General features: G+C 39.7%; 1 protein-coding gene across 3 annotated transcripts in view; it reads left to right on the top strand.

The window, feature by feature from the left end:
• LOC126481032 (tubulin epsilon and delta complex protein 1-like) overlaps positions 1 to 24,126 on the top strand; it is a 125,192-nt gene that overhangs the window by 54,982 nt on the left and 46,084 nt on the right. The gene's annotated exons all lie outside the window — the stretch shown is intronic.

Here is a 24,126-nt window from a genome sequence, read left to right as displayed (position 1 = left end):
AACAGGTGATAGTCAGAGGGAGCAATGTCTGAAGAATACAGTGGTTGGGGTAGGACTTCGCATTTTAACGTTTCCAAGCACATTTTGACCTCTTTTGCAGCTTGGGGTTGAGCGTTGTTGTGCTACAAAATCACTTTATCGTGCCTCTCGCTGTATTGCGGCCATTTGTCTTTTAATGCTCTGCTGAAACACATTAATTGCATTCAATAACGAGCACCTGTGATTGTTTCACTTGGTTTTAACACCTCATAGTACACGACGCCGAGCTGGTCCCACCAAATGCAGAGCATGATCTTGGAACTGTGAATATTCGATTTGGCCATGGAAGCATGGCCGGGATAGCCCCATGATTTTTTGCGTTCTAGGATTATCATAATGAAACCATTTTTCGTCTCCGGTCACATTGCTATGCAGAAATCCCTTCCGTTTTTGCATGTGAAGCAACTGTTCACAAACACTGTTCAATGTCTCTTGGTTTCAGCTCACATGGGACCCAAGTTTGTTCTTCCTGAATTGTGCCCATAGCCTTGAGACATTTTGAAATGGCTTGCTCTGTGACTCCCACTAATCGTGCCAATTCTTCTTGAGTTTGACCCGAGTCTTCACTCAGCTGTGTCTCCAATTCTGCATCTTTGAAAACATTCTCTCTTCCACCATTATGCCGGTCTACGATGTTAAAATCACCATTCTTGAAGTGTTGAAATCACTCCGACACGTCTTTTCACTAATATCGTCCTTACCATACATACCTGAGAGCATTCAATGAGACTCGCTGCTGTTTTCTTCATATTGAAACAAAACAGTAACACGTCCCACAAATGATGAGAATTTGGCTCGTAAACTGACATTTTCAATCAATAACAACTTTATGATGCAGACACAGATCGACTAATGTTTGAATGAGGTTATGTTGACCAAAGTCCAAGCTAACTGCCTGACGTCTGCAATCTGTTTCTTTCGACTGCTACTTACTGTTGTTGCCGCCTATCAGCAAGTGACGGAACACAGTTATACACCTTGTATTTTCTTTCAACATTTTAAAATATGAGCTACGTAACGAGGTAAGACTGCATGAAGAATTTGACAGAGCAATAAAAGACCTAAGTCGAAACAAGACCCTGTGAGTAGAAAACATTCCATGAGAACTACTGATAGCCTTGGGAGAGCCAGCCCTGACAAAACTCTACCATCTGGTGAGCAGGGTTTATGAGACAGGTGAAATACCCTCAGCCTTCAAGAAGAATATAATAATTCCAATCCCAAAGAAAGCAGGTGTTGCCAGGTGTGAAAATTACCAAACTATCAGTTTAATAAGTCACGGCTGCAAAATACTAACACGAATTCTTTACAGACGAATGGAAAAACTGGTAGAAGCTGACTTCGGGAAAGATCAGTTTGAATTCCGTAGAAATGTTGGAACATGTGAGGCAATACTGACCCTATGAACTATCTTAGAAGATAGATTAAGGAAAGGCAAATCTATGTTTGTAGCTTTTGTAGACTTAGAATAAACTTTTGTCAATGTTGATTGGAATACTCTTTCAAATGGCAGGGGTCAAATACAAGGAGCTAAAGGCTATTTACAATTTGTACAGAAACTAGATGGCAGTTGGGAAAGTCGAGGGGCATGAAAGGGAAGCAGTGGTTTAGAAGGGAGTGCGACAGGGTTGCAGTCTGTCCCCGACGTTATTCAGTCTGTATATTGAGCAAGCAGTAAAGGAAACAAAAGAAAAATTTGAAGTAGGAATTAAAATCCATGGAGAAGAAATAAAAACTTTGAGGTTTGCCAATGACATTGTAATTCTGTCAGAGACAGCTAAGGATCTGGAAGAGCAGTTGAACGGAATAGACAGTGTCCTGAAAGGAGGATATAAGGTGAACATCAATAAAAGAAAAACTAGGATAATGGAATGTAGTCAGATTCAACCAGGTGATGCTGAGGGAATTAGATTAGGAAATGAGATGCTGAAATTAGTAAACGAGTTTTGCTATTTGGGAAACAAAATAACTGATGATGGTCAAAGTGGAGAGGATGTAAAATGTAGACTGGCAGTGGTAAGGAAAGCATTTCTAAAGAAGAGAAATTTGTTAACAAGTATAGATTTAAGTCTCAGGAAGTCTTTTCTGAAAGTATTTGTATGGAGTGTAGCCATGTATGGAAGTGAAACATGGACGACAAATAGTTAAGACAAGAAGAGAATAAAAACTTTTGAAATGTGGTGCTACAGAAGAATGCTGAAGATTAGATGGGTAGATCACATAAGTAATGAGGAGGTACTGAATAGAACTTGGGAGAAGAGGAATTTGTGGCACAACTTGACTAGAAGAAGGGATCAGTTGCTAGGACATGTTCTGAGGCTTCAATGGATCACAAATTTAGTATTGGTGGGCAGTGTGGAGGTTAAAAATCATAGAGAGAGACCAAGAAATGAATACATAAGCAGATTCAGTAGGATTTAGGTTGCAGTAGTTACTTGGAGATGAAGCAGCTTGCACAGGATGGAGTAGCATTTAAGGCTGCATCAAACCAGTCTCTGAACAGAAGACAACAGCAGCAGCAACAAGGTAACAATATTTTCAAATGGTAGGCGTACAGTATCCCCCTCACCTTCACCCCCATGCATTGGTACTGCAAGGGTTAAGAAAAGTTCTTCTTAATTAATTTTATAGACCAAATACTATTTGTATGAAGACCTCCAGAAAACGAATTATGTAACATATGAGTCTTTTGAAGATCCTTTTTAACAGATCGGCAGTCCCCTTTGATGATTTCCTGGCTGGGTCCTAGTTGGGGGACATGCACATTGCCAGGACGATTGTGTTAAGAAATAAATATGTAGACATTAAGAATAAATATATAGTATGTCAGTAACATTTGTTTTATTTAAAAAGCTTTTCTAGTTTTCACTTAAAAAATTTGGAGGCATTACTTTTCAAAATATCCTTGTATTTTTAAGTTCAAAGCAGGCAGAGCTGACATGTATGTAGTTAACCACTCCCTCAGTTGCCTGGCAGGATAAAGACTATTTCCATCCAATAAAATATTCTTGGGTTTCAAGCTGCATCAAGTGGTTAACTGCCCATGGGCTTTTGGCAGAGATCTTCTCAGTTATTGTCAAGTGGCTGACTGTTGTCTGAATGTTACTGTTTATAGCCAAGTCACCGGTACCTAGTCCCGTACCATATATTTCAATGTTTTGGTTGCGTAACTGCCGCACCCACTTCAGTGCCTCAATCACAGGATCCCAGGCCGTACGCAGCTGCAGTCCTACATCTTTATGGAGGGTGTTGCTCAATATTCTTGTCTCTGTTGCTTCCTATCCCAGAAGCTGTTGGTCAGTTTAGTAATAGAATTATCGTTGAATGCAATTCGGTGTCTGTTTTCCAGTGCATGCTCTGCTTCAGCTGATTTTTTTGGGATAACGTAGGTGGAAACACCTTTCATGTTATATGTGACGATGTTCAGTAGTATGCACAGTCTGACCGACATAAAACTGCCCACACCCATATGTTATTTTGTATATTCCTGGTGTTCTGAGGCTACATCATCTTTCACAGACTTCATTAGTTTCTGGATTTTTGCTGGGGGTCTGAAGACTGTACTGATTTTATGTTTCTTCAGGAACTGGCTAATCTTCACTGTTATTGAGCCAGAAAATGGTAAAAACACAATCTTCTTCTCGTGTTCTTGGGAGGTCTTCTACTTTTATGGCTTGGCAGAAACTGATTGCGAAATTTGTCAGTTGTACCCATTTTCCACGAAAATGTTTCATAAGCACATCAGTTCCCTCAGCATGTTTTTGGTGTCAGAGACTGTTTCAGCTTGATGTGCCAAAGTCCTCAGAACAGACCATTTTTGTGCCAGGTGGTGTTAACTGGTGGTGTGCAGATACCGATCTTTGTGAGTGGGCTTGTGGTAAGCACTGTGACCAAGACAGCCATTGGTTTTACGGCAGACAAGGACATCCAGGAACGGCAAGGAACCATCCTTCTCTACTTCCACCATGAACTTTATGTGGTCAGGGATGTTGTTGAGGGAACTCTTTGAGCTTTTCATGTCCATTTGACCATGTGACGAAGGTATCATCGATGTAGCGATAAAAACAATTAGGCTTTGCAGGAGCCGTGTCAAAGGTGATGTCCTCAAAATGCTCCATAAAGAGCTTTGCTACGACTGGAGCTAATGGGCTCCTCATCACGACATCATCTGTCTGGTTGTAATATTCTCCACCAGGTAAAATGTATGATGTCATCAATGTATGTTTAATAAATCCATAAAGGTGCCATCAAGAAGCTTGGACTGCGAGTCAATAAAGTCTGTGACGGACGCACGCATAAATAGGGAAACCAAATCAAATCTAACCATATTATCTGCTTCAACAAGGAGTAGATGTTTAATTCAATTGATGAAGTCCACCATATTGTTTATATGGCGTGCACAGTGTCCAACTTGCATTGACAAGGGGCTGGCCAAATGCTTTGCAAGTCTGTAGGCCTGTGATCCGATGGTACTCACTATAGGCCTTAAAGGTCTATCCTCCTTACGTGTGTTTGGCAAACTGAAGAACATGGATGGTCTGGGTGCCTGAGGGAGGAGGTTCTCAATAACGCTCTCTTCCAGCTACGACCGTTAAAGAAGCTTTGAAATCTTCCTCACTATTCTGGATGTTCCCTGCTGAAGGAACTGAGCCACTTATATAAAGTTCTCAACAACAGACAAATTTTGCAAGCAGTTTCTGCTAAGCCATGAAACAGAAGACTTTTCCCGAAGAAGACACAAAAAATATTGCATTTTTACCATTTTGTGGCTCAATAACAGGGAAGATTAGCTGGCTTCTGAAGAAACATAAAATCAGTACAGTCTTCAGGTCCCCAGCAAAGATTCAGCAACTAATGAAGTCTGTTAAAAGATGATGTAGGCCTTGGAAACTGGGAATATACAGAATAACTTGTGGGTGTGGACAGTTTTAGGTCAGACTGTCCATACTACTGAGCAGGGTTACATAGAACATAAAAGGTGATTCTGCCTATGTGATCCCGAAAAATCAACTGTAGCGGCTGGAAAACAGACACCAAATTACATTCGACAATACTTCTATTATTAAACCACTCAACGGATTCTGGGATAGTGTAATACATGAAGCAACAGAGATGAAAATATCGGACAACACCCTCAATAAAGATGGTGGACTGCAGCTGAGTACGGCCTGGAATCCCGTGATTGAGGAGCTGAAGTGGGCATGGCAGTCGTGCAGTCAAAACATTGCTGTAAACAGGGTGACAATTATTGAACTATATGACAAAAAACATAAATATGTTACAAACTACGGCTTACACACACACACACACACACACACACACACACACACACACACACTTTATTCTACATCTAAATGTCACTACAGATATATGGATTTAGGTTATGACATGTTCGATATGCTTGCCATCATTGGCAATGATGCGCAGACAAATAGTGAAATTCTGCTTGATCCGCTGAAGTGTCGAAACATCAATGCTGTCAAAGACCTCCCCAGTGGCTGTTTCCAGCTCAGCAGCGGTTTTGGGGTTATTGCTGTACACCTTGTCTGTAATGTAGCCCCATCAAAAGGAGTCACAGGTGTTCAGATCTGGAGAATATGGTGGCCAATCAAGGACCATGCCAGTGGTCTTTGATTACTCCAAAGCCAGAATGCGGTCCCCAAAATGCTCCTCCAGGACATCGAATGCTCTCCTGCTTTGATGGGGTTGAGCTCCGTCTTACATGAACCACATCTTGTCGAGATCAGTCACTTTGGGTAATGGGGATGAAATCATCTTCCAAAACCTTCACATACCATTCAGTAGTCACTGTGCCATCAAGGAATATCACACCAATTATTCTGTAACTGGACATTGCACATCACACAGTCACCTGTTGAGGGCGAAGAGAATTCCCGATTGTGAAATGCAGATTCTCAGGCCCCCAAATGTGCCAGTTTTCCTTATTGCCAAACCCATCCAAATGAAAGTGAGCTTTGTCACTAAACCAAACTGTATTCACATCAAAAACCTGTTCGTCAATTCTGTGGACATTAGTGTTAGTGAAACACAACCACTGTTCTGTTGCCCTGGGGCTTAATGGCGATGGTTTGAATTTTGTATGGGAAGAGATACAGGTCTTCAACAACAATTTGTCGCAGTGTTTCCCAGCTGATTCCCACCTGTTGTGCAGCTCGTCTGACTGATTTCCTGGGGATGGTTTGATACATAGCGCACGTCTCCTCAATGCTTTCAGGCGTTCACACCCTTTTTGGATGACTGACATTGCTAACACTGTCATCGTGAACACTACCCATTCTCTCAAACTTGTGAGTCAAATTCTTGATTGTTAGCACGCTTGGACCGGTTGTCTTCAGCTTGAACTCAGTCACAAACTTTCTTTGAGCTTCAGTTTGGCTGTTATTGCTCACACAGTAGGCCTTCACAAGTGCTCAGCCACACTGTACCATGACATTTTCATATGAAAATGGCTGATAATAGTAAATTGCTTGCGCATGCACATGCACATAGTAATTCCCATCACGCCACGTGGCCAACCATGCAGTTTGAACATCTTAATGGAGACTGTTCAGAAGTTACGACCATTTCATTTTGTGTAGTTCGGTAGTAGTCATCCGTTATGTTGCTGGACTAGGGACCAGTGCATCATTTATGGCGACGCGGCTATATAAGAATGGCAGTGGCATTCAGATGGCAGTCAACCACTTAAAGACAGAGATCTCTGCCAAAATCTCAACGACAGTTAACCATTCGATGGTGCTTAAAACCCAACAATATTTTATTAATGGATGTTGCCATGAAAGCATTCGCACATAACATACCTCTATGGGGAGGAGACATGACAAAGCATCAAACCCCCTTGGTGAAGCTGCATGCTAAGAAGGCCAATTTATTAAGCTCGCTAACTTTCCTATAATGCTGTTGTGATGAGAAGACAATCCCACAATTTGCCATCATTATCACATTGACACTGCAATGACCAGAAGATTATTTCGCCATGCCAGTTTTGTCCTGATGTGGGAGAGGATATATCAGAAAACAGCTGGACACAAACAGATTGGGACTGGATCGACACAGGAATGGTGGCACAACCAACATCATCAAGGTAGAGAGCCATGGAGAAGCAGAAAGGGAAATTCAGTGGGCTTTCATTACAACAACATAGGACAGAACAAAAATGTGGAACACACCATGGTCAACATGGTAGCAAGAAACTTCAATGCAGGTGCCATTTCAGCACTTAAGATGGGACTAAACTTTGCTCCTTCACCAAGAAGTATTTCTTTTGCTGACATATTAAGTGGTGGTGAACAAGCAGTTCGTAAGTTTCCCAGTGAAACTGCAGAAGAAATTCACAAAGAACAAGCTGCATTCTTTTAAAATTCAAACTGCCAGCATCAAACCTGACTAGAGCTGAACGTGATGGCCCCAGAGCTCTTCGCCACGATCCTCTCTCCTGTCGTCCTGTCGGCTGCCAAGGGCAGTGCTGGCATCTTAATGGAATGAGCTGACTGTGACGCAAAAATCCAGTGGATGCTGGAGGAAGATACATACGAAAAACTACCTAGAGACCCAACATCCAGAATATTGAGCTGGGAGCTTCTCAGATGATCATCACTGGAAGAGAGCGTTATTAAGAACCTCCTACCTCAGGCACTCAGACCACTCACATTCTACAGTCTGCCAAAGATACATATGAAGGATACATCTTTAAGGCCTATAGTGAGCATAATCAGATCATCAACCTACAGACTTGCAAAGTGTTTGGCCAGCCTCATGTCACCGCATGTTGGACACTGTGACATGATATAAATAATATGGCAGACATTCATCGATGAAATTAAATGTCTATGCCGTGGTAAAGGGGATATTATGGTTAGCTTATATATGGTTACCCTATTCATATGTATGCCCATCACAGACACTCTAGACTTGCTGTCCCGGCTCTTTGGCAACACCATTGTGGATTTATTTAAGTGTGCCCTGACATCATCATATTTTTTACACATTGGAGAATATTTCAACCAGATGGACAGCATTGCGATGGGGAGCCCATTAACTCTAGTTGTAGGGAAACTCTTTACGGAGCATTTCAAGGACATCGCCTTGGACATGGCAGTTGCAAAGCCTAGTTGTTTTTATTGGTTCATCAGTGATACCTTTGTCATATGCCCAAGTTGACATGAAAAGCTCAAAGAGTCCCTGGAGTACATCAACATCCCTGACCACATGAAGTTCATAATGGAAGTACAGAAGGATGGTCCCTTGCCATTCCTGGATGTCCTTGTACGCCATAAACCCAATGGATGTCTCGGTCACGGCATTTACAGCAAGCCCACCAACATAGGTTGGTATCTGCACACCACCAACTACCACCACCCAGCACAAAAATGGTCTGTTCTGAGGACCTTGGTACATCGAGCTGAAACCGTGTCGCATGCCGAAAACCTGCCGAGGGAACTGACCCACTTACTTAAAGTTTTCAAGGAAAACGGTTACAACAAGAAACAATTTTCTCAAGCCGTTTCTGGTAAGCCATGAAAGCAGAAGAGCTATGAAGAAGATTGCGTTTCTACTGTTTTGCAGCTGAATAATAGGGAAGATTAGCTGGTTCCTGAAGAAACATAAAATTGGTACAGTCTTCAGATTCGGTAACTAATGAAGCCTGTGAAGATGATGATAGCCCACAGAACACAGGGCATATACAAAATACTGTGTAGGTGTCAGCAGTTTTATGTTGGTCCAACTGTGCATACTACTGAACAGCATCACATAAAACATGGAAGGTGTTTCCGCCTACGCTATCCTGAAAAATCAGCTGTTGCAGAACGTGCACTGGAAGACAGACACCGAATTGCATTTGATGATATTTCTATTATTAAACCAACCAAAGGCTTCTGAGATAGCGTACTACATTAAGCAATAGAGATGAAAGTATTGGACAAAATGGTGGACTGCAACTGAGTATGGCCCGAGATCCTGTGGTCGGGGAGTTGGAGGTGCGGCAGTCATGCAGCCAAAACATTGCCATACGTGCCACGGGACTAGGCACCAGTGATGTCACTTACGGCAGCGTGGGTAAATAAGCACAGCGGCTGCATTCAGACAACAGTCAACCAATTAACAATGACAGAGGAGATCTCTGCTGAAAGCTCATGGGCTATTAATCACTCGATGTGTGTAACCCGAGAGTATTTTATTAATGGATATCACTGTAAAAGCATGCATTCATATGTTATTTCCATCTATTTAAATTTAGATTCGTATGTCTATAAAGTATGTCCTGATCTGATGAAAAAATTTGGGTTCTCAGCCAGCTAGTCCCATCACAAAACCCCTTTAATTTGGAAACAGTCTTTGCTAAACAATTTGAAGAAGTGTATGACATTTCTAGAAGTGAAGGTGTTTTACAGCACACTAAATTCAACAGCTTGAGTTAAAGACTATCAAATGCACACCACACTTTTATGGTAAATCAGTTTGGCAAAATTGTGAACTTAATAGACTTTGTCAAAACTCTGAAGCATCATGAAAACCCATCTTGTGAATCGCACATCTTCGTCCTTTGCTTCACTGACACATAAGTGTCTGTAAGCTTAATATGAGCAACAGTTTAAATTAGCTTTCCTTGTCTTGTATTGAAACAGATCTGATTTTCTTTGAAATGTGTCCATAACAAAATATGATTTGTGGATGAGATTGCTTTTGCTTTGAATTATGAAATGTGACTTATTAAAGTATTCCATGGTGTCAACAAGAAAGGAAAAATGAAAATCATTGCAAAACAAAAATTCTTACATTGTGAGTCAAAACGTAAATATTGGTTTAGAAGCATATTGGTCCTCCAATACAGCTGTGATTCTGCATGGCATGTAATGGCCATGTCCTTGGTAGGTTTCCCTGAGTATTTGACAACAAACATGTTACACAAGACCTGTAAATTATGGGACGGTGGTCTGTCGGCGTGGAGCTGGTGCCTGCTTGCGTCCCTGGTGTGTTCTGTTGGTTTTAGATCTGTCATGTGTTCTATTGGTTTTAGATCTGTCACGCCTGATTGTCTAGTGGTAAAGCACTTGACTGGACACCAGAAGGTCGTGGGATTGAATACTGGTTGGACCTTGGATTTTTCAGTCTGTCTTTTAATCTAGCCTTCAGCTCTCAACGCTGTGAGGAATCGCCAGAACTAACATGTGATTCAGATTTCACATTAAATTGTAGGTCCCTTTTCACTCATTGGATAACTGGGGTAGGTTAGGGACACACATATTAGATCAAATTGCAGCCAAGACATCAACATGAATTTACTCTCTTGCTCCTCAAACCAGTACAGCACTATTCTCGCCTTGTGACACAGTTAGTATACTGCTGAAAGCTGCAGTCTCCACTGCAGAAGACTTAAAACATGAAGGGATGGAGGTGGTCTGTAATAATGTAGACAGCTGCTGTAATGCCTTCAGTTCGTACCACATGTCCACGTGGCATAATACTGCTCCCACTGACCTGTGTCCATGTCGGAGTAGGCCTACATGTTTCAAGCAGCCTTTTGCCTCGATGGTGGCATATTGGGACATAACCTTTATCTGGTGTAACAAGACTTGATTTATTTGACCAGGCGATAAGGTTCCACCAACTTAGGGTCCAACTTCAATATTCTGTGCACACTGCAACCGTAATTGAAAATTTTGTTGGGTCAACATGGGAACATGTAGAGGCACTATGCTGCCGGTCACTATCTTCAATAATGAGTGCTAAATGGTGCATTCCAAAACACTTGTGCTTGCACCAGCATTTTACTCTGTCATTACATCTGTCACAGATTACCACTTGTGGCTTTACAGAGTGGGCAAGTCTCCTTCCATAGATGCTTAACACAGTAGCACGCAACCAGCTGACCAGCTTTGCCATTTCAGATATGGTTGTTCTCAGGAGCCAGGCCGTAACAATCTGCACAATGCCAGTTAGGTCTGTGTTTTAATCCCGTGAAAGAGAATAGCAGCCAGACTACTTGTACAAACATACCAATGTTTTCTATGTTATTATATTCAATCAACTGGTTGCACGCAATTTTTTTTAATACATTAAACAGGTGTCGATAGTTTTAAGACTATCTTCATCAGAATGGTAAATGTATAAGTATGATTTTTATTATTGACTCATGGAACACAAACCTATCATTTGACGAGAACACTGTTTCTAAAATTTTAAAGTTACGTGATTTCATGTAACTTTTACCATTCTGATGAAGATAGTCTCAGAACAATCGAAACCTGGTTAAAAAAATTGTGTGCAACCGGTTGCCTGATTATTACATTGTATGTAATTGCACACATGGTTGCTGATTTCACAGCTACAAAATGTTTGAAATATCATGTTCTATGTTAATTTATTCAGCACGTCATTGTTCTTCTGAATAAGCTTATACTTTCAAATACTGTGTGCTGTCTGAGCAGAACATTTTGACAACATCGAGCAAGTATTTGTCCAAGAATTCACTATTTGCAAATGCTGTGTTCTGTTTTACATTGTGATAGCCACAGCAGAATTAGTTTTTATTTACTGCATGCTCGTTTTGTTATTTATGGTAAAAATATTGAATTGCTTGTTTAATTGAATGATGGTTTGGCTACGTTTTTGCATCCAAGCATCTTCAAAAAATTCAATGTAACACCAACAATGTTTTATGTTATGGTGCTCAAGATTGTGATCTCTGGTGTTATATCTGTGTTTCAAATTATCTGATAGCTTTCGTGCCTAAATTTGGGAAAAAAGTAACAAAAAATACGAAGTTACCAACTTTTTATTAGATTTTTGACACTCCTGTAGTAGATTGGGCCCATAATATTAAATCTGCCACAAAAGTGATCAGAATGTCTGAACAGTTTGTCTAAATATCTGATACCTGTTTCATGGAATAAAAGAAAATCCAAGTGCCTTAAAAGCATAAAGTGTGGAAATATTTCTCATTCTGGCTTTTTTACTGTCGGTTAACCTGGAGTGGTTGAATGTGATCTCCGGTGGGGGTTATATCGTGAACTAGAATGGCTTGATTGCCATACCACAGTAGACAACACTATTTGGAAGCCAAAGACAGGCTGACACTCAGTGTAACAGTACAAAATTAATCAACATTGCTGAGATGATTTGAAACTAAAATTGGTTATACTGACTGCCGTGCATAATTAGGGCATGAAGCAGGGTCATTTCTGTAATGGTTTTTGATTGTGCTACAAAGGCATACGAATTTTAGAGGTATGACTCTGCTTGTCATACAGCCTTTAAGGGGAGTCGGAACGATCCATCTCCCCCATGTTAATTTTAGCAAATAGAAGGAACATTTTTTTCTAAAACCATTAAACATATTGCTCTGAAATTTGGACTACATGTTCAGTGAATATTTCTCTTCAACGTTATAATGCCATGTTAAGAAATATTTATTGGTTTTTGTTTTACAATTTTTTTAAAATAGATGCTTATTTTTTTCTCTAAAATTTTGCACTTTTTCTTCTATAACTCTTGAATTATACAATTTTTTTTTTTTTTTTTTTTACAATTTGTTTTAAAAATGAAGGAAAAGAAGTAAACAATATTGTGTATAAATTTCATTGATTTACTGTTAGCAGTTTCTGAGAAAATGTTCCTCAAAGATGAAAATTTTAAAGTTACGGGAAATGGCTTCCAAAGTTTTTTAATACATTCCTGCCCCGTATGATGGATTATCAGCATCTTCTTCTTTTTCCAGTGTTAGTTTCCTTTTCAGTGGTCTTTTCTTCCCTTTTGCTGCATGTTGTAGGCTTTTCTCTATTCTTCCTGCACCTCTTCGTCTTGCTTCATCAATTAGACGCATTGTGGAAATGGTGTTGTGTCCTAAAAGTTTCAGCACATCATATTTGATAATGTTTCCTTCATTGTATGTTGCCACTGCATCAAACACTCCAAAATGCAATGTTTTTATCTGTACAAACACTCTTTTGGGAATCCTGATCCAAATTAAATTATTTACACTTTCAGTTGGATTTTATGTAGACACTTTTCCAATAAACTTGGCTGTGATAAATCTCTGAATATGGGCTTAATTACATCAATTACAGCATTTGGCAAACTGTTTTATGGGTATATTCCTTTCCTGATTGGCACTTACACCATGAGTCATCACCTGTGGGGCACAATGCATGTTGTGGGTGCTAATTTGTTGATGCAGTATGAAAAAATAATGCCCATAGTGCTCTCCTCATATGCTCAATGCTTCTTTTATTTTGCCTAATTGCACACCCATAATACCTCTGCACTCTATCAATTGCTTCATCTGTCAATCTTCCTCTTCCTCCAAGGGTCTTACCATCACTAAACTTTTGGGATCCTGATATCTGCTTTAGTTTGCGCAAGTGAGCCCCCATGCGCTTCTGCACATGTCCCATGCACTCCTGTTTTTTAATGTGAATTTCATTGCCATAAGGTTTGAGTTGCTCTACAGCTTTACATCCCTTAGAATCACCATCTCCTAGATAGTTAGTGTATCGTACATTATACCACTCCTGTGATCTGGAAAAAATTGCTTTCACAACCTCTACTTCCATCGCTCCACTCATGCTGTGAAAATTTGCTTCACAACTCTCACTATGTTCATCCTTGGTATTGCCCTTACATCAAAAATGTTTTGAGAGAATAGCAACATCAGTTACTTTGCAACTGTCTCCACTGATAGCTGTCACAACTCCATTTAGAGATTTATGGCCTCTATGTTGTCATGATCCATCCAAAGCAACAGTTAAATCTCTACAATTCCCATTATCTATCACAGCTTCAACTGCTTTCTTCATTGTTGCTTGAGCAATATCTCAGCAGAAGATCCCACCAATCCATATTAAAATCCAAACTTCGTTGGTGGTTTTGGCAAGTTCATAATTCCACATAACATTGTCCCTGCAGTACTGCCCTTGCCAATGCAATGTAAGCCATACACTAGTCTATCATATACCTTCTTTCCACTATTACCACTACACTTCAATAACGTTTTACATGCCAAACAAATGTGTGCAGTTATTTTCAGTTCCAGTCTTCTTTCTTTGCAAACTTGGCATAATACGTTATGTTTCAAAATATTTGAGGGCAAGGAGATGTTGATTATTTCATTCACATCATTACTGACACCTTCATAGTTTTCAAATTTTTCTTTGCTGTCTCAAAGTTTCTTGCTGGAAGAAGTTCTATCACATTCATTTGGAGTAGTCGGTGAAGCAGTCCAAGCAGCATCTCCCTTCCGAACAACAAAAGATTTCTTCTTCCACTCATTGTGCCTTTTCTTAAACACTCGATTGCTGAAACTGGGGATATTGATATCCACAAATCAAATACGTAAAACAGGTAGGAGCAAAATTCATCAAATATGCAAAATTGGACAGCTAAACAACACAAAGCAAACTCAAGTCAACACACACGGTGTAAAAAACGCTATACCGGGTATAGCGTTTATGTTTACCGATATGAGCAGTCACTTGTCACAGAGATAAAGCCGTACAACATTGGAAAATAAAACACTAATTCCGCAAATATACCCTGCTTGTAGCTAGAGAGCCTGTGTAGGCTCTCTACTAGCAACCAACGAGCGGCGCCGTCAGAGGTGACACACAAAGTCGCTAAAAACGTTAATACGCGGCGCGTCAACTTTGCAGCGATGAAAAACACACTTACAAGAGTTAAACTTGATTTGTTTCTTTCATAAAACTCCAAATAATTTTGTAATGAAAAAAAAACCTTAATTTTGTCATTTTCATCGTTACAGTTCCCCTTAAATGATTTGATTTATTTCATGTTCCATAGGTCCAACTGTGTTGGATACACAAGGACATGGAACGAGTCAGTTTTTACAAATACAATCTGATAATCTTATAGCATATACAGAAATTTGAGTATATAATTATAAAAAAAATTTATACAGTAAATTCTTTGGACTGCAAAACAGAAAAAGAAAATACATATTTTCTTAGAATCATTAAGACACTACAGAAAACAGATACAGAGCTCAGGTTAAGTTATGTCAACTTGTATTAAATAATATTACAATTTATTTAGTTAAAAATTAATCTAGACTGTAAAAAGCTTTTTCTTGCATAAATATTTTTAGTGCTTTCTTAAACTTACTCTTGTTATGAATCTCTGTCTTTATTTCGGGAGGAAGAGCATTGAAGAGTTCTGCTCCAGTGTAGTGGACACTCTTTTGTGCCAAGCTCAAATTTCTGAGCTTGCTGTGTATGTCATTCTTCCTCCGTGTGTTATGCTCATGATAATTACTGTTTGGTTGAAATATCTCTATATTTTTACAAATAAAATGCATGAGAGAAAAATATATTGGCATGTAGTTGTGTATATTTTAAGTTTACAAAAACTATTTCTACAAGTGTCTTGGGCGCAATCCACAAATAATTCTTAAAGCTCGCTTCTGTGCAATGAACACTTTCCTTGCTAATGGCTGGTTGCCCCAAAAAATAATTCCATACTCAATGAGACAATGAAAATAGTCATAGTATGCCACTTTTGCAGTGTTAGGTTCAACACATGTAGTGACAACCCGTAAAGCATAGGTAGCAGAGCTAAGCCTCTTCCAGAGATCAATAATATGTGAAGACCAGTTCATTTTCTTGTCAATGTGCACTCCATTCATACTATTGGTTGATTACCACATGTCACACTTATCTCTCTCTCTTTTTCTGTTTTTGTACAGAACTGAATAAAGCTGGTCTTAGTGGAATTTAATGAGAGGCCATTCACCTTGGACCAATTAACCACATCTGAGAGTATGTGATTAATGTGTTCCTGAAGATTGTTGTCTGTTCTACTGCTCATAAAAATTGTGGTATCATCAGCAAATAAAGTTAATTTACACGGCAGGCTTGTACATGATGGTAGATCATTTATAAAAATCAAGAATAATAGTGGCCCAAGAATTGAACCCTGAGGCACTCCACATGTAATGGAACTCCATTCAGAATGTAAGGAAGCGTCACAAACTCCACCCGAGCTATTCAAGACAACTTTTTGTTTTCTGTCTTGGAGGTACGACTGTAGCCAATTGCCTGCAACATCACTTATTCCTACTAATTTTGCTTTTTGCAAGAGCATCTGGTGATAAACACAGTCACACGCTTTGGGTGAATCACAGAAGACACCAAGTGCTAGCATTTTTTCATTGAGGGTTTCTAGGACTTCATTTGCAAGTGCGTAGACTGTGTCTTCTGTTGAACGGCCCTTTTGAAAGCCAAATTGGCTCTTGCTGAGAACTCCATTCTTCATGAAATGATCAGTAATTCTGACTAGGACTGTTGATATTTTTAAAATGGTAATTTCCAAGAATGATTGCCAATCGAAGTCGAGGGGCCCAAACAATACATATCGAGCGTTCGATCCTAAATCGATAATGCGACGCTGGTGGCGGGTGTTATGAGTATGTTTACGTTGGTCACTACTATAATGACAAAAGAAAACCGTTACAAGAATACTTATCACTGCAAAGGACACGACTTACCTTACTCGTCGTCGGTGTTGTCGTCATGTGAAAGCCCATTACGGTGGACCGGATAGATAATTTGGATGAGTGGAACCATGTATTCGTCCTGCAACTCGTTCGTTTTCCACACTGTCCGCAATGAAAGTGTAACGTTATTTCAGCATCGAAACTGTTCTTACGAACACCACAGACTACACAGTCCCTTCTCTCCTCGTCTGGTAGTATTCCATATTTTCGAAAAAGTCTTAACAATTTTCTACGCTGGATAAACATGGAATTAGATTCCTCCTTGTGAGAGAATCCGCCGAAGAAACGTGAAGTACAACAGACATCCAACTCACTAACGACGTAAATTGTCTGGGTTTTCGTAGCAACTCACGAATAATTCGCGGATGTATGTAATTTAGAGCAACTAAGGGAACGATGCAAAACAGATAAAAATGACCATCACAAATAATTGATCAGAACACCCGCTAGCACAGTCGCGTGATCCATTTACGATCGCGCGCTCGATATGTATCGTTTGGACCCCTCGACTTCGATAGGCAATCATTCTTAGAAATTAGTGTCAAAATTACGTGATGAAGTCAACGTTGCAGTTTCTGTTGGTAGCGCCGAGAGTCGATTGCGTCAGCTTTTCCTGTTACGTGCTCCACCTACGGCAAAGACCAATCTTGTCATGTAGATATTTGTTCATCTCTTTCAGCTACTGTTTCTGAAGAATGCCGATGTGAAGAAACAACACAATAGTTGCAATGAATATGTAGGGACGTCGGGCGTAATATGAAACAGTTAATCAGCTGATCGGCCGGCCTATGTCAAAAGGGTTCGCGCGCTGACCGCCAGGAGAGCTGTGAGACGCTTTCTCCTAGAGAGCCTACTTTCTCCTTGCTGCAGCGCGCGCTGCTTGAATTTAATAATTTGCTTTAACTTTTAGTATTCCTGTTACTGTTTTCCTCACTTAGTCACCAAAAACTGGTTGCACTGGAAAGTTTCATAATGTTTTTCCTGCTTTTATGTCAACTTAAAATAAACTTCTCGTCTAAATAAAGTGTTAAGCAAGAATTATACGTCGCGCGTATCTTATTCTCGTTGCGGACAAGAACACGATAACGTGCGGTAGCGTTCTCGCGCCCAGGTTCCCGGGTTCGATTCCCGGCGGGGTCAAGGATTTTCTCTGCCTCGTGATGACTGGGTGTTGTGTGATGTCCTTAGGTTAGTTAGAGGGGGCTGATGACCATAGATGTTAAGTCCCATAGTGGTCAGAGCCATTTTTGAACGAGATCGCAAGTACAACACACACAATTTGCGACAAATAAAGTGTTTTCACAAATATGATGAAGTTTAAAAGGGAAACATTTTTCCTTAATTTGCGTAATATTCTTTTAATCGATATATATCTTGTGCTACACAGTTTAAGTGGCGTACCTTCTTTATCAGGGTTCAAACTACCTCGCACGAAATTTTATGGGTATCGGTTCAGTGGTTTGGTCATGAAAATGTAACAGGCAGAGATACTTTCACATTTATAATATTAGTATGGAAGTATGGATTGGCATGGATTAAATATGTTGAGGATTGTATAAGCGTTGTATCTACCTGTTACGCAAGACTGATTTCGTGTAGTATCAGTAAACTCAATTTGCGTATGGCATTATTGGCTGGGAGACCCCCTATGGGATGTTCAGGAGCGTGATGCTAGTCTTTTTATTTGAAGCCACTTCCTCGAATTGCAGGAAGATTTAAAGCTAAGCAAAAACATATGCTGGTTTAGAAAGTGTGCAGTACAACATATTTATTGATTTGAAGAATACAACTCGAAATATTGATCAATAATTACTCTTTAAAAAAGATATTTACTCTTTGACTTTTGAATATTATCACATAAGTGAAAATGCTTCTATTGTATGATGTGTTAAACATATTACGATTCAACATAATGAATACAATGTTTATACAATCCTCTACCTGTTTAATCCATATTCCATTCTAATATCAGTCACAAACCCGTCACATTTCAGTCGGTAAGCGTCAAGCAGCCGTTATAACAGTTGCGCTCATATTTTCGTGAACAGCTCTTGGTCAAGTGGGTAGCGTCACTGTATAAAGAACAAAGGTTTTTCTGGGTTCAGTTCCCACCCAGTTTTGTTCTGCTCCATCACTGAATAGGAGGCAAATATTTGTGCCCGTAAGGCTGAATTAAAAAACACGAATTTGGGATTATGTAGACTTAGGGAGGAAAAAGAGATGGGTGCTGCGAAGAGGTAGCAAGCAAAGGGCGGAAAACAGAAGCTGTTAAAAAAACTTTAGAAATTGCGTTAGTTATTCAGTTTGGCTTGCTGTCTGAAGTAGTGGAGGAAGGGCCTCATCCAGATGTAGTTGAATGTAGGTTGAAGCAGAATATTAGCTTCAAGAAAAAGACAGGTTGGTATCAAATCAGAATAGGAAAAGAAGAATTCTGCTTCTAGGTAGCAGTCATGGAAGAGGTGTAGGCCAGAAGCTTCAGGAGAAATTAGGTGAAGGGTACCAGGTCACAGATTTTGCGAAATCAAGTGCTAGCCTTAGCCAGGTGACAGAAAACGTAGGTCAGCTATGCAGGGACTTTGAGGAGGAGGATCAGGTAATTATAGTTGAGGGAGCAGGAAACAGACTGGCTATGAATCTAAGATATAATATTTGGAGTGACCTGAACAAAATAGGAGCAGAAACAGGGCACACATACATGGGGTTTGTGGAGGTCTTTCAGCACCATGATCATCCCTGGGTAAACACTGCTGTCGGTTAACACCGAGCTGAACAGGATGCTCCAGAAACTGGCAAAATCTTACATGTGTGTTGTTCCAGTTGATGCTATCGGTAGATGGGGGTACACTACACATAGCCTGCACTTAAGTAGGAAGGGGAAAGATTAATTAAGCTGCATTAAAGTGTTGCTAGGCAATGTAATCAACAAGCTGATATGTGTCTCATTTAAAACTGAACTTCGATATTTTAAATAAACTTTCAGTTCATTTTTGTCAAAATCAGTACTTGTCTCAAAATTAACTTCCAACTTAGTGCATTAAGTCAGAGCGCATTTGCAACTACTATATGCAATTTACAGGACAGCTCGATCACGCACTGGCATGTAACGTATATCAAATGGAGCGTGCAAGTTTCAGTTTTCCCTAATGGGCTGAATGACTCTTTTGTAATAACATGACCTCACGTGAAGTCGAAATGGAACTGGACTTGTCTCCATCTGAGTCAAAATCATAAAAAATAAAATTCACTGCACAGGTACAGTGAACTGTACACGCACACTTTTGCACTCTAAGTGATAACTCTGCTCAGAGTAAAAGCCGCACATAAATTCACTCTTTTTTATGCATACAAAAATCAAAACACCTTTATATTAAACAGATAAATTATGGCTTGCAATGTTTAATTAAATATTTCCAATTCTTAATAAACTTAAAGAACTTGTATTTCATAATCAATAAAATTCATCGCCTGAGAAAAACTATTAGTTTGCTAAAACGGATTCAGATTACCGTCAATTCGTGTCTGGACAATGACGTCGTGAATCAACACTTGCTTGGAATTAACGAAATATCTGTACTGAAAAATACTGTCCACTGAGTGATTTACTGACTTTTACGACAATTTCGGTACCCCTTGCATTGCTACATTAGTATTACTATTAAAGAGAATGAGACCATCTTAACTGACAGTATAAGTAGCTAATGTCTTTAACAACCATTTCTTAAGTGCTGGTGAAAAAATTGGTGAGAATAGTTCAAAAGAAAAAGTCAAGCAGGACATGGGAGAGTCAATTTTGAGAAATATTAGTCAGATTAATTTTTGTGTAACAACCTCTTGTGAAATAAGGAAAATCATTAAATCTTGGAAAAATAAATGTTATGTTGGAGTAGATGACATCTGTAACAAGATATTGAAACAACGTGGAGCAGTTAAAACTGATGTTCTGAGTCACATCTGTAATGCAACACTAACTCAAGGTATTTTCCCAGACAGGTTAAAATACTCCATTGTTAAGCCTCTCTACAAAAAAGGGGACACCACAGATGTCAATAATTACTGGCCAGTATCCTTGCTTACAGCATTTTCAAAAATTGTCGAGAAAGTAATGTACTCGAGTGGTTAGCCATCTTAGCAGTAATGGGATACTTAGTAAATCACAGTTTGGATTTCAAAAATGCTGTTCCACTGAGACAGTAATGTGCAATTTCACTGCCCACATAATAGAGTCTTTAAATAGTAAAATATCACCAATAGGAATATCCTGTGACTTATCCAAAGTGTTTGATTGTGTGAACCATGACAGTCTGTTATAGAAATTACAATTATATGGTATAAATGAGAGGATATGAATGGTTTAAGTCATATCTACAGAACAGGAAGCAAAAAGTTTATTTATATGGCTTAAGTGATTTAAGGAAGTTTCCCACTTAATCTAATTGGGATGAAATTACATTAGATGTTCCACAGTGTTCAATCATGGGTCCCCTTCTGTTCTTGATGTGCACTACATGATCAAAAGTATCCGGACACCCCCAAAAAACATACTTTTTCATATTAAGTGCATTGTGTTGCCACCTATTGCCAGGTACTACAATGTCAGCGACCTCAGTAGTCATTAGACGTTGTGAGAGAGCAGAAGGGGGTGCTCCCCAGACCTCACGGACTTCGAACGTGGTCAGGTGAATGTAACACAAAAGCGTACAGGCTGACCTCGTCTGTTGACTGACAGAGACTGCCTACAGTTGAAGAGAGTCGTAATGTGTAATAGGCCGACATCTCCAGACCATCACACAGGAATTCCAAACTGCATCAGGATCCACTGCAAGTTTATAACAGTTTGGTGGGAGGTGAGAAAACTTGGATTTCATGGTCGATCGGCTGCTCATAAGCCACACATCACGCTGCCAAATGACAAATGACGCCTCTTTGGTGTAAGGAGTGTAAACATTGGACAATAGAACAGTGGAAAGACGGTGTGTGAAGTGAGGAATCACGATACACAATGTGGCGATCCGATGGCAAGGTCTGGGTATGGCGAATGCTCGGTGAACATCATCTGCCAGTGTGTGTAGTGCCAACAGTATAATGCGGAGGCAGTGGTGTTGTAGTGTGGTCGTGTGTTTCATGGAGGGGGCTTGCACTCACAGCACATGCCTACATTGATGTTTTAAGCACCTTCTTGCTTCCCACTGCTGAAGAGTGATTCGGGGATGGCAATTGCATCTTTCAAAACGATCAAGCACCTGTTCATAATGCACGGCCTGTGGCATGGCGGAGTGGTTACATGACAATAACGTCCCTGTAATGGAGTGGCCTGCACAGAGTCCTGATCTGAATCCTATAGAACACCTTTGGGATGTTTTGGAATGCCGACTTTGTGCCACCCCTCACCAACTGACATCAATACCTCTCCTCAGTGCAGCAGTCTGTGCAGAATGGGCTACCATTCCCTAAGAAACCTTCCAGCACCTGATTGAACATATGCCTGCGAGTGTAAAAGTTGTCGTCAAGGCTAAAGGTGGGCCAACACCATATTGAATTCCAGCATTACTGATGGAGGGCGCCACGAACTTGTAAGTCATTTTCAGCAAGGTGTCTAGATACGTTTGATCACATAGTGTATGTGAATGACCTCCTTCCTTATCTGAAATAAGAAGCTTACTGATGATATGAGCATTATTATTAATCCAGTAAAAGAAACTCCAATAGAAAATGATACAAATAAAGTCTTTGGAAAAGCTATTGATTCTACCAATGGGCTCGCTCTGAACTTTGAGAAACACAGTACATCCAATTTTCTACTGCGAGGTGTACAGTTCCTTCAATAAATATAACTCATCAACGGAAGTCGTAGCCAAGGTAGAGCATACTAAGTTTTTGGGAGTGTATATAGATGAGAATCTTAATTAGAAAATTCGTATTTTGTATCTCCTAAAATGACTAGGTTCAGCATCTTTTGCAACCAGAATAATTGCTAATTTTTAGGATATAGAAATTAGCAAGCTAACATAGTTTGCGTTCTTTCACTCTATGACGTCATACAGAATAAGAATTTGAGGTAACTCAACACTTAGGCAAAAAGTATTCACTGCTCAAAAGAAAGTGGTTAGAATAATGTGGGGGGGCTCATAGTCACACATCTTGTAGGCATCTCTTTAGAAGGTTAGGAATTCTTACAACAGCTTCACAGTACATTTACTCAGTAATGAAATTTGTTCTCAACAACTTGGACCAATTTAAAAACAGCAGTGACATTCGTGATCATAATACCAGAAGACAGAACAACTTACATTATCCTCGACTTAACCTATATTCGGCACAGAAAGGCGTTAAATATGCTGCTGAAAATTCTTGAATAGGAATAAATAAATCTAAAGGTATAATACTTGCATTTTGTCCTGTTTAAGGGATTGAGGTAGGTAATAAAAATTTTAAGTTTTTTTTCCAAAAAATACTAGTATTATAATTGCAAAAGTAACTCTACTAAGTGACAAAGTTCATTTTGCAATTATTATGCTAGTATGGATTGTTTGTTGATGATGTATTAGTTATTGTAAAGGAGACAGACAGAATTACTGAAGATTTGAACAGATTGAACCACAAATTTTAAATAACATTGACTGGATATTTCAAGATTAAAATGTCATATCTGGAAAAGAAAATTAAAATAAGTTCACAGTGAGTGCATGTGGAGAAAATCCTTATATGTTTCAAGTTTGATAGTTTAATTCAAATAGCTACATCTGTGGAACAGGGAAAGAGGACAAATTAAGAAAATCGCGTGAATGGTACGTCACTAGGGAGGACAGAACCATATCAAGACTCCGTATAGGGTCCAGTGTACCTTAACAGTAATATCTCATCCAAACATCAGATTTGACCGAGCGAGGTGGCGCAGTGGTTAGACACTGGACTCGCATTCGGGAGGACGACGGTTCAATCCCGCGTCCGGCCATCCTGATTTAGGTTTTCCGTGATTTCCCTAAATCACTCCAGGCAAATGCCGGGATGGTTCCTCTGAAAGGGCACGGCCGACTTCCTTCCCCATCCTTCCCTAATACGATGAGACCGATGACCACGCTGTCTGGTCTCCTTTCCCAACCAACCAACCAACCATCAGATTTGCTGTTAATTAATTAAGCAAATTTTGTAATAAAACAGTGTTGAGTCACTGGGGAATGCTGAAACACTTTCTCGGTGCCTAAAAAGAACTGCAAAGTGTGATATTTTTTTTAATGTAAGCTTAACACTGCTTTCTTATGATGATTCTGCTTATGGCGGTCATACCTCAACTAGATTGCAAGTGGAACAGGAAAGGAAATGACTAGTAATGGTATGGGGTACCCTCCGCCACACACCATAAGATGGATTGCAGAGTATTGATGTAGATGTAAAATCAATGTTTTACCAGCGAAGTTGTCATCTTCTGAGAGCACCTCTTTGATACGTATGCTTGAAAGCAACATCTGGTGGCTACTTCAACAGCTAAAGTGAATTGTTGAGCTGCCACCTCTTCAGTATAAGATAACTTGGAGGAGGACTTGAAATCTCTCGTTTGAATA

Source organism: Schistocerca serialis, chromosome 5, assembly GCF_023864345.2.
Source record: "Schistocerca serialis cubense isolate TAMUIC-IGC-003099 chromosome 5, iqSchSeri2.2, whole genome shotgun sequence".
Classification (NCBI taxonomy): domain Eukaryota; kingdom Metazoa; phylum Arthropoda; class Insecta; order Orthoptera; family Acrididae; genus Schistocerca; species Schistocerca serialis.
The sequence above is the reverse complement of the archived record's forward strand: the minus strand, read 5'-3'. Positions and strand labels throughout refer to the sequence as shown.